Raw genomic sequence first — 8,883 nt, forward strand, 5'->3', positions numbered from 1 at the left:
TTTTATAAGTTTGTAGCCAGTGGCCATTCAAGTGTCTTAAATAGGGATGCTTTTTTCAAATGGCCACAAAATCTTCTATACTTTGATTTTTTCATTTGAATTTTTCTGTGGATGCGAACAAAAATATGAGGATCATGTATACCAAATTTAAGGCCAAAACTCCTAAAAACTTTCAAAAAATCCTGAACCACAAAATTTTTTAAAATCATAAAAAATAGAAAATGAGTCATGTTGCCATGAAACTTCACATAAAGGCTTAGGGGACCATTATATGAATTTGCAAGCCATAAAAATGGCATTGGCAAGGCAAAAACATGAAAATGTGTTTGAACCCAGCTATTGCTTAGTTGTGGTACGCATGGTGCATGGCTTGAGCCCTGGTTACCCATGCGTGGTGTATGGCCTAGCATGTGCCGATGGCGTTCAAGGGAATTGCCTACACCAAGGGCCACCATGTGCTGATGCTGGCTAAAGCATGTATAGAGACAAAGGGCCAACAAGTCTTGATGGTGGTCAAGGCATGTGCATTTATCATAGACTATGCGTAAGTCCTAGACTAAGAGGGTCATGTGAAAAGACTTGTTTAAGATGTTATGGGCAATGGACCAAAAAAGATCGAAATCGAGGCCCTAAAGGCACATACTTTACCTAAATGTGCAGGTTAAGGTCAAGGTCGAAGTGTAAGAGTACAATCGAGGTAAGCTGCATATTGCAAGAGATGAAAACTACTCACTGAAAGGATTTAGAGCACCCTAGGATATGGTATGAGCAGTCAAGCATAGAAAGGCCTAGAACCATCTAAAGATAGGCCAAGCATGTAGGGCAAGAAAGGGCCTAGAACTACCTGGAGATAGGCTAGGCATGCAAGCATGGAAGGGCCTAAAAAAGCCTAGAAATAAGCCAGGCACACGAGCATAAAAGGGTTTAGAAAAGTCTAGGGCCAAGCCATGTGTACGGGCACTAAAGGTTCCAAAAGGGCCAGGTGCAAGCATAATGTTAAGTACTATGGCACCCAAATGAATGAGTCTCTAGAAGATCCTAGCATTGCAAAATGGCACCTAGATGGCGAAGGCTTTAGAACTTGTTAGGTATAGGCACTCAGTAGGAGTGTCTAGACACTTCTAAACCTATGGCTTGGCGAGGAGCCTAAAACTAGTAGAAGTTTAAAAGGCCCTTAGCCAACCTTGTTAGAGCGCGAGCACCCTAGAATAATCTAGAAGGTGCATAGTGGCCATACACTTAGATTCATTAAAGCCATAGGTACCAAAGAGGCCAAGTATAAATAGGAAAGCCTTCTTCTCATTTATACATAGATAAGTAATAAGCCATAGGTGACAACATAGAGAAGCAAGAGTGTGAAGCATTAGAGACTTAGGCCTTAGAGCCTTTGTAGAGAACAATAGGGACTGTATTCCAAAAAGAAGTGTACATACCCTATCAAGTAACTAAACTACTCTTGCCTTAACCATTTCCTTCATAGCTTTCCCCTAAACTCCTTAGAGGTTAGTCAAGTTTCAACACAAGTGCATGGCACAAAGTTGGTTAAAGGCTTACTTAGGTATATGGATAGTAGTTTCTACCAAGGCTGCATGGTTGCTAGGCTTAAACTCCTAGCTCATGATAGTTGGTATTAGAGTAGGCTCTTACAGTGGTGGGATCAAAACCTTGGTTACGATCAATGTTGGTGTCGATTCGAGCATGTAGGTAGCTTACATGTTAGTGTGCCAATTATGCTGTTGACTTGTAGTAGGAAGTGTTGTGTGGATGATTGCTAGTTCTCGATGCTGAGAGTAGGCCACAAATATGCTTGAGTGCTCCTAAAAAAATTATGGGAAATCTTTAGTTTGAGCTTCATGATTGTGGTACACATGCAAAAGTATAGCCAGTAACCCTCAAGTAGAGTGCACAGGTGACGTGCAAGAAGGTCACCTGCCCACAGACAAAGGGCAAAGAGCTAGTTCAAAGGATTTATTGTCATCCATGGACTCTTAGTTGGCTAAGTACAAGTTAGCCATGGGAGATTTAAGGGATCAGTTTAAGGACTTTGAGGATCGCATCCAAGAGCTAGACTTGGCATAAGAAGAGCTCAAAAAAGAGATACACAGTGCCTTGACCCAAGAGATGGAAGTGATCGCACAACACAATAAAGATCTAAAAGCTTAGGTGGTAGCCTTGTAGGAAAAACTAAAGTAACTCAAGTGGGAGTTTGCTATGTTTCGAGCTACCATAATTATGAACAGAAGTTTGGAACCCAAGGTGTAGGTGTCCAAGCCAAAGCCAATCATGGGAAGTTACTCTACCAAATAAGTTGATAACTTCATGTAGGGCATGGAGTAGTATTTTCGAGTGATTGGTATAGTAAAAGAAGCCAAGGTAAACACTACTGCCATATACCTAACTAATGTGGCCCTATTGTGGTGGCATCAAAAGAGCAATGGCATGCAACGAAGGGAGACTACAATCACCATTTGTGATTAGTTTGTGAAGAAACTAACAAGATAGTTTAAGCTAAAGTATATAAGAAAAGAAGCTTTAGCAAAGCTTTGCTAACTCACTCAAAGGGGAAAAGTGTGAGACTATTGTTGGGAGTTCTCAAAACTATCACTTGTGGTTCTTAGCATGGGCAAGCAAGAACCCTTGTTCCATATTCTCAATGGGTTGAAAATATGGGCAAAAATCAAGTTAAAGTAGTGTAGGGTCCAAGAATTAAGTTAGGTAATTGTGATTGTCAAATCATTGGTCGAGTATGAGTGCACTAAGCCTCCCAAGCCTAGCGATAGTGGCTTGAGAGAAGGAGACGAGAGTAACAACTCCTTCTTAAAGGATGAGGATGAGAATAAGCCTAAGCATTGTAAGGCAAGGTTCTAGGACCTTGACAAGGACAAAGGTAAGAAGGCCATTACCTTAAGGTGCTTTTTGTGTTTAGGATCACATAGGCCCAGGGATTGCCCATAATGAAATAAGCTTGTAGCCATTGTGAAAAATTATAAGGAGTCTAATGGCAAGAATAACGGTAATCATCAGCACCTTAAAGACTTTACAAGAACATTAAAGCTAGGTCCTATTCAATTGAGCCAAGAGGAAAAGACCTCTCAAGCTCTCAATAAGGACAATAAGAGTGTGGCCATGGAGAGCCAATAGTCAAGCCAATAGGATCGACAAAGTGTGGTCGCAGAGAACCACCAATCAAACCAAAGAGATCAAGTGACCCCTCTCATCAGAGTGCATAAAGGGCAACTCTCAAGAGGAAGTTAGTTCAACAATAAACATGTTAGTGTCAAGGTAAGAGACAGGGATGACCACAAAAGCATGCTAAGGACCATCGGGATAAAAGACAAACCTTGATCATGCATGCGTGTGTGGTGAAAGGTTGGCATTGCTCTAGCAATGAAGGCATTGCTCTAGCAATGAAGGCATTGCTACAATGAGTGGGGAAGAATGTCATAGACTACGTATGAGTCCTAAACCAAAAGGGTCATGTGATAGGACTTACCCAGTGCAACAGACTAGGAAAGATTGACACTAAAGCCTTAAAGGTACATTTTTTACCCAAGTGTGTGAGCCAAGACCAAGGTTAGAGTGCAAGAGTACACTCAAGGTGAGCTACATGGTGCTAGGGATAAGGATTACTCACTAGAAGGTTCTAGAACACCTCAGGATATGGTATAGGTAGTCAGGCACAAAAGGGCCTAGAACTGCCTTAAGACAGGCTAGACACATGTGCATGTAAGGGCCTTGAGAAGCTTGGAAATAGGCTAGGTGCATAGGCATGGAAGGGTTTAGAGAATCCTAAGGGCAAGCCAAGTGCATGGCACTAAAGGTTCCAAAAAGGCCAGGTGTAGGCATAATGCCAGGCATTGTGGCACCCAGATGAGAAAGTCTCTAGAAGACCTTAGCTATAGGTAAAATGGTTCCCAGATGGAGAAAGCTGCAAAACCCGCTAGGCATAGGCACTTAGCAAGAGTGTCTAAACACTTCTAGACCTAGGGTTCAATAAAAAGCCTTAGCTGACCTTGTTGGAGCTTGGGCACCCTAGAACAGTCTAGAAAGCCTATAATAGCCATTCACTTGGATTTATCAAAGCCATAGGTACCGAGGGGCTCATGTATAAATAGGAGAGCCTCCCTCTCATTTGTACATAGATAATTAATAAGCTATAAGTGACAACATAAAGAAGTAAGAGTGTGAAGCATTAGGGACTTAGGCCTTAAGAGCTTTTGTAGAGAACATATAAGGACTATGTTCTAGGTGCAAGTGTACATACCCTATCAAGTATATAAACTACACTTGCCTCAACCATTTCCTTCCTAGCTTTCTCTTAAACTCCTAGTAAGTTAATCGAGTTCCAACACAAGTGCATGTCACAGTCAATTAGTGCATGACATAGAGTCAATTAAAGGCTTACTTAGGCATACAAATGGTACTTTCCCACCTAAGGCCACACTATAGCTAGGCTTAAGCTCATAGCCTATGACACATGCACTGAGGGTCATTTAGTGCTAATGGTGGTTGAGGCATGTGTATATCACAATCTATAAGCTAGTCCAACCCTAAGGGTTCTCTTCAAGTCAAGAAGCAATTTTAGTTCTAGCGAGATAGTGTCTGACCATAAGGGCGACCAGGCCATGAGGCCTACTGGAGACCCAGGTTATAGAACTAACACAAAATAGTGGTATTTTGATTGCAAGGGTGACCAAGCCTTGAGGCCTACTATAAGCCCATGTCATAGGAACTAGCACAAAACAGTGGTATGGATGGTGATCAAGACTTTAAAGGCTTAAGCACGGTGTTCAAGTTTGGCAGAATTGAGTCAGGCCCAAGTACGGGTGTTGATGAGTGATGCATGTGCATATAGTTAGACCTAAGTGAGGTGTCATAGCCATGCATTCCATATACCAAAACCACGCATTTGTGTGGCACTAAGATTACTTTTAGCTAAGGTTAGTCTTTCATGAGTCCATTTCTCCATGGATAGATCATTATTAATCCTTCAAGCCACATACTCGTGAGCTCTTTCTAGCTCAGACCTTGTAGTATCACATGCAACATTCCCAAACTCAATTGGGAGGAACCCAACTCCCAACATGATTTTCAGTCCTCAAATTTCAAGGTGGCCTTAATCACCCATCTTTGCCTGAAGCCATTAAGGTCTTGAGCATCGACCTACCTTGCTCGTAAGGGCACATTGCCCCAATTCACATAATGTTATCTTATTTTGACATGGTGAGAACCTAACACTATGCTTGCTTAGATCATTTGTAAGCTATCGTGCCTAGATCCCAAAGGCACAACACAGAAGTTGGTTAACAGCTAGCCCAAAGCCACACTAGGCTTATCTCATCCCATAAAACTCATATCTTAGGGCCTTAGCCCTTAACTTCATTCTAGGCTACTACATGCATGATAGACACCCATCATTATGCTCATCCTGCCTCAAGGAACTTAGGTGTGCTACCTATCCATTGCATACCTTTATCGATTGGCCACAAAAGTTTAACAGTGTGTCTGCCTATTAGCCCACTCATCTATCAAGCTTGATGGTGCCCCTCCTATGTAAACACCATCTTATGATCCTTTCAACTTAAAGAAGGGAAATTAAGGGACATAGTGAACGCTATCACCTAACCCTATGGTTTAATGCAAAGCTATGATATAAGGCCTATTAGCCTCAACCATCCTCGGGTTTACCATGTCCCAATGAGGCACTATACCATGCTCATAACCTAATGCCCACCATTCTAGACACCACATGTGCCTAGGAGTTACTCATTTTAGACTAACCAAGCTACTACCTATCTGCTAGCCGAAGGGGTGATGAAGAGCTAACACTAGTCATACCACACTATATAGAGCATAAGAGATTTTCTAACCATCCTACCAGGAACCGTAAAACTATTTAAAATAGGGAAACTTTTCTCCTCAACTAGCTCAAGGCTTTTCTTTAACCAACTCAAGGCCTAATGACCTTTCTCTTAGTCACTATGATTCTTAGATTTTACTCATTGTTCCACCAACCCACTCAAGGATGGATGCACATAGCTTAAACTAATAGCACCCCACCGGTTACTAGTCTCCAATGTACCCACACATTGGCCTGCACTTGTCTACCCATCTTGGGACTAGGGCACACACTTCTAGCACACTTTATCAACATCATGTTGTCATGCTTACACTACACACGCATAGCTTCAGGACCACTATCCTAACCATAAAGCCTTAATCATAGCTCAGTTCAAGGTCAATCATAGCAAGACTGAGGCACACCAAGGCCTTACCATGACATTCTCCCTCACTTGCTGTGTTGATGCCTTTATTGATGCAAAGACTACACCCAACTCTCTTGTTACACATAATTGACATTTTCTCATATGTTTCTCACTTGTGCCTTCAAGGATTGGGTTAAAATCCCATCATATGAGGCACTGCCCATAATACTCATTCATTGTCGATGTAGATGGTCTCATCACAGCTCTATTGCATCTTTGTGCTATCTCTACATATGACTACTAGACTCAAACTGTTGGTTAATAAGTGCCACTAAACTATTTCATCCATGATCACATCATGTTGTAACCTTAAGGCACCCTCATTTATCATGACCCTCAGTTAAATGAATGACCACCTACTTTGCCACATATTGGTGCACCCTGCTAGACATGACCCATCACACCAAGCACACACTTATGGCATTGACTCGTTGAGGTGCCTCTTTGGACGTGGTGCTTAGGTTAAGTACACTGGTACAATAATGCTTATAATAAACCTTAGCATGGTGGTATTCGAACACTTTGGTTATCTCACAACTTAGGTCCTTGTGGCCCTTCTACGATCACATCTCTAGGTGTGGACCTCTGGCCAACCACCCTCATGGCAACACCTTAAAGCTTGCTATCTCAAACTCAAACTCAATGCTTAAATATCTCATAGGCTTCACTACCTTGGCTTAGTAGCACCAGAAATCAAAAGTTTCCTCTACTTATACTTGAACACAAGTTGGCTCTACATGCAACCATATCTTTATGATGGTTCCACGACTCATTTGCCTTGACTCTGGCATAGCTCATAGGGCATCTAAAAGCCCACTCAATGCTCAAGGATTCATTAATCCAACTATAAACACAAGGTCTCATGATTGGCATAATCTTTGGGTTCACCAACCCACTCAATACTCAAAGTCTATTAACCTACTCAAACTCATGGCCATCCTATTGGCCGCATCTATTTAAAGACTCCATATTTGGATCAACTTAATTGGCTTTTCTCTACCCTACTCAAACTCATCTAGTCTACTAATCGGGTGTAACTTAAATGCCAACACCATCATCTTTGTTCAACTCAATTGGTTATCTGACCCACGCAACTCAAAGCCTTGTCAACTGGTAAATCTTACTTCCTCATTCCACTAAACTACACACTGTTGTGGTTTGTTGACCACCACATCTCATAAGGCTTTCCCTCTCAACCAATACAAAGCATGGTTCACTAATTAGCATACTTTCATGATTTTCTGACCATGATAACTCATGGTCTATTGACTACCACAAACTCAAGGCTTCCATCATCAGCCAACTTAAACTCCTTTAGCTTTGCAAAAAGGCTCCACACTTGGACCCAAATACTTGCCTCATACCCCCACTAGGGCATCTGCACCACGTAACAAGTACATATATTAGTAATTGATCTCAATATGCATGACTCATTCCCTTAGGATAAAACTCATTCAGCCTACATGGCCTTACTCAAACACCATTTCAAGGTGTAGCCTCTTTTTACATTTTGGTCTCAACATGGTTTTCCCATCCAAAGGGCATCACATGCATGCACAAGCTAACACTTTTGCTAGGTGAGGCTAGACTCTCATGCCTTTTCACTTGGCAGCCAAAAGCCTACTTGAGGCCTTTCACCTAGGCCACTTCTTTAAATGTGCCACCTCAATAGGTCATTCTTGAGCTCACATTTTCATGATATTGTGATCTCACCTTAATAGCTCCCTTTGAACTTAGCATCGCCTCAATTTATCGCTAGCATGCCCACACTTGGGGTCACTTTAGCCCCATCACTAAGTCAAAATGGCTCTGATACCAAAATGTCATGATTAATGCATTCCATATACCAAAACCACATGTCTTTTCAACACCAAGACTACTTTTAGTTGAGGTTAGCCATTCATGAGTCCATTTCTCCATGGACAAATCATTATTAATCTTTCAAGCTATATACTATTAAGCTCTTCTTAATTTAGACCCTATAGGATCACATGCAACATTTTCAAACTCAATAGGGAAAAACCTAACTCCCATCATAATTCTCAACCCATAAATCCCAAGGTGGCCTCGAGCACTCATCTTTGTCCATAAGCATCAAGGTCTTAAGCACTGACCTACTTTGCTCGTAAGGGCATATTGTCTTAGTTCACATAATATTATCTTATTTTGACATGGTGAGCACCTAAGACCAAGCTTGCTTAGATCATCTACAAGTTCTTGTGCCTAGATCTTAAAAGCATAATGTAGAAGCTGGTCAATAGCCAATCTGGAGCCACACTAGGCTAATCTCATACCATGAAACTCATATATCAGGGCCTTAGCCCTTAGCCTTATTCTAGGCTATCCGTATGCATGATGGACACCCGTCATCATGCTTGTCCCACCTCAAGGAACTTGGGTGTGCCACTCACCCATAGCACACCTCTATCGATTGGCCATAAGGGTCTAGCAGTGTATCTACCTACTAGCCCTCTCATCCCTTAGGCTTGGTGGTGTCTCTTCTACATAAACATGATCTCATGATCCTTTTTGCTCAAAAAAAGGAAATTGAAGGGCATAGAGAATGCTACTACCTAACCCTATGGTTCAATACAAAAGTGCAATATAAGGCATGCTA

Source organism: Durio zibethinus, chromosome 22 (genome assembly GCF_047325235.1).
Source record: "Durio zibethinus cultivar Kanyao isolate XHJ-2024 chromosome 22, ASM4732523v1, whole genome shotgun sequence".
In the NCBI taxonomy this organism is placed as follows: domain Eukaryota; kingdom Viridiplantae; phylum Streptophyta; class Magnoliopsida; order Malvales; family Malvaceae; genus Durio; species Durio zibethinus.